Consider the following 3,928-nt stretch of genomic DNA (forward strand, 5'->3'; position numbering starts at 1 on the left):
CATCAGTTCTTGTTATACTCAAATTTCTGTAATATATAACATATATTGATTGATAAGAAAATGATGATGTTATAATGAGCCTCGTGATGGTCTACTTATAGCACTGACTGGTCATGAGGCAAAGGGGTAAGTGCCCTTTGACTTTTCATTACTTATTAACTTATTATTTTATTATATTTTATTATATTTTATTATTATTTATATGTTTATAACATTGTCGTCCTCTTAAGGACTACTTTATCCTCAAAGAATAGTAAATAGGATTTTCTCTAGTTGAGCATGTTTCTCTCGTGGAATGAAGTTTATCTATTTTTATGGATTTGACTTCATTTGCACTTGAGTGTTGATAAGGTTCCTATTTATTGTTTGCATCTTCTTCAGAGTGGAAGATTCAACACCAGATAATTTATGGTGTTGACCTTGCCAATAAAACTCTATGAACTGTTATTCAAGGTTTGTGGTATAATTTCCCAACTGCATTAACCATTCTGCACCTAGCACTATATCTATCTCTTCCACTGATAGAGGGTAGAGTTATATTTGTAGTTACAGTTCTTGTAATTGAATTGAAACTTTATGACATTTTCCTACTTCTTCGACCTTTTGTCAAGTGAGGTCCTTGATGCAATACACAAAAAGGTTTAGTTGTTTAGTAACAACGTCTATACAGTTATGAGTATTGCCAGTCTACAAGCATTGTGACCTTTCCATATTTTATAACTCCTTCAAACTTTAGGGTCTTAGGTTGTGGTTTTCCTATCATGGTTGTCAGTGGAACTATAGTTTTGTTTTCTTTTTTCTTGGAGATTGGATTTTCTCCTTTCTGAGGTGTGGTGGAATGTATTTTGCAATCGGTGGTCTTTTGGAGTAAATATATTTCTTTGAAGTTTGGTATCTTCATTCCTATTTTGCTGGCCACGTGAGATTGAAGCTAGTGATACTTTTTGTACTGTTTCGTCATGGTCTGAATCTGCATAGTATGTTATAGTGATTTCAGCATTTGGCTTCTGTACTTGTACTTACATTCCATCCACTATTTTATAATGGCGTAACATCTATTTCATGGTATCCATTTTTTTTCCACACTTATGACAATTGTTTTCCTTCATTTTCCTTCTATCTGATTCACTACTAGATGTGTCTGAGTCCTTCTCAACTTCGTAAGTTTATAATTTCTTATCGTAGCATCTATGCCCCGACGACTATTTGTCACCACAATATCTATATTTGTCTATCCCTTTCTTATCTGGGTCCTGATGTCAGTCTTCATCTTCCTTGGTGAATGATTGCCTATTGAACTTGATTTTTGGTCAATTAGTTTTGCCGCATGTCTAGAATCCTCAACAACTCTAGGCTTCCATAGTTTTATTTCACTAGGGATGTAATCCTTCAACCCACAAATATATTTTTTTAGCAATTTCTCATCTGTGAATCCATTTTGTCTAGTTGTCAGAACTTCCCATTCGTAGGTATAATCATTCACGCTTCATTTTTGCTTAAGATGTACAAATTTGTCATACAGGTCATTATCTTTTTCATCATGGAACCTTTTTAATAAGGCAGTCATGAAAATTTGCCAATGTAAGGAATGAGCATCACATTTTCTGGTCCACCATAGAAACCAATCACACGCTTCCCCTTATAAGTAGTTAGAACTTGGAAACTGTCATTATTTTCTCTTTTTCACCTAGCTAGGGGATTGATTGAAGATACCTTCCATTTTGTTGATCCGAATGACTTCTCCTATACAGTCCTTACCATCATATTTCGATAATTCTTTTTAATTTTCTGATAGTCTCTATATGGAAATATTGTGTAATACTTGTTGCCTCAAATCTCGCAGGCCTTGTGAGAGGCCTCAAAAGGTAAAGGCCAAACCTTGTTGCAACAATGAGGTAGATTGCCACTGTCACCTCAGCAATCTCCCTCCTGCTCTTTAGTGGGATTGCATCACAAGGGAGGCTTCCCAGTTATCACCTAAGGTTATTCTAGATTTTATCACTCAAGGTGGTGTTGATATGGGCTAAGCGAAGAAGACACTACTAAATGGACAAAGGCACAATTCTTCTTGTAAAGGAGTAGCATATCATACACCAAGCCTAGAGATAACAAGTATGGCCTAGGGTTTCAAGATATGTAGCAACAAAGGGGTTTCTAGGCATACATGCAACAAAGAAAGGGTTCACCAAAAATAAGATCAACAAAGGAATAAGACAAACCTCAAATTAAGCCTTAAGTTGAAGCCCTAGCTAGGGTTAGGGTTTTCTAGGGCACAAATTGCTTAGAGAAAGATGACGTCAGCCCTTCTAGGGTAAATTTAACCATGCAAAAAGTTAGATTTTGAGTTAAGGGGATCAACAAGGTTAGATTCAAGTGTTATTACCTCCAATGTTCATCTACAATAACCTTAATTGAATTCGTCCCTAGAAAAATGCCCTAGCAGCTTGCATTGAAAGGCTTAGAAAACAAGAGAAGAAAAATATTAAAGTTTTTGAAGTTTTTTATCAACACCAAGGTTGTTAGTGCCAAATCCTACTTGGGTGATGGAGTTCTTAGGGCTAATTCAAGAGATAATGGATAAATGCTTGGAGTAAGGGGGAAAACCTCTTGTTTTCACTTATATAAACCCTAACTATCTTTTTTGTGAGAGGAGAAATTAAATAGGGGAAGCTCTCTAGGAGGTCCCCTATGGATTTCAAGGAAGAGATATTTAACATGCAATAATCAACCAAGATTTTCCATAAATAATTTGCATTTAGACATGGAATAAAGAAAAATCCTAAGAATAATTAATCACGTGTAAAACAATAAAAATATGCAAATAGAACTTACCATTCTTCCATGAAATAACCTTCTTTCAATCCCAAAAAGACATCTCCAAGACAAAAACCAATCTTAAGGCTAATTCAAGAGATAATGGATAAATGCTTGGAGTAAGGGAGAAAATATCTTGATTTCACTTATATAAACCCTAACTATCTTTTTTGTGAGAGGGGAAATTAAATAGGGGAAGCTCTCTAGGGAGTCCCCTATGGATTTCAAGGAAGAGATATTTATCATGCAATAATCAACCAAGATTTTCCATAAATAATTTGCATTTAGACATGGAATAAAGAAAAATCCTAAGAATAATTAATCACGTGTAAAACAATAAAAATATGCAATAAAACTTACAATTCTTCCATGAAATAACCTTCTTTCAATCCCAAAAAGACATCTCCAAGACAAAAACCAATCTTCAATAGCAAGAACACCATAATGATCACATCTCCACAAGTAGCGAGCTACACAACGGCTAAGCTCTCCTCTCAAGAAGAGGCCCAAATCAAAGTGTGATGATGAAAAATGACAAGAGAGTGATCCGTTATTTATATGAGGTCTTTCACTCTTAATTATTAGCCTAAAAGCCCTGACAAGTTTGATTTTGAGTATACATGAAGAAAATGGGTTACAAGCCAACCCAATAGCTTAACATAACAAAAATAAGCCACAAAAGCCCACACATGTGGGTCGAAATGTAAAAATCTTTGTTTTCCCACCCCGGTTTTCAGTTTCTCCTTATTTCTCCCATGTAGTTAAATGCCCATTCCCATAACCATACATTTAACAGACTGAAATAAATAAATATTGCTGAAAACACAAATTCTGGAAATTTTTCAGAATGCTGGAAATTGCAGAATTAAAAATCAGCAATCAAAAACAGCCATTAAAACACATTAAAACACTGATATTTTTGGTCAACTTGACCCTGGAAAAACACCCTACAACTCTTGGGGAAAACCAGTTTGAGAGCTCTTCTTTATTTCTGAAAATTGTCTTTTTACAGTGAGAATTATTCAGCAAAAAATCAGCAAGCAAATTTACAACTTATCTCCTTTCCCGTGCCTCACAGCAATCTGGAAATTACAGCAAACAGGATAGCAATAAA

Source organism: Pinus tabuliformis, chromosome 3_1, assembly GCF_031772625.1.
Source record: "Pinus tabuliformis cultivar Carrire ecotype Pingquan chromosome 3_1, CPIR1, whole genome shotgun sequence".
NCBI classification, from domain to species: Eukaryota; Viridiplantae; Streptophyta; class Pinopsida; order Pinales; family Pinaceae; genus Pinus; species Pinus tabuliformis.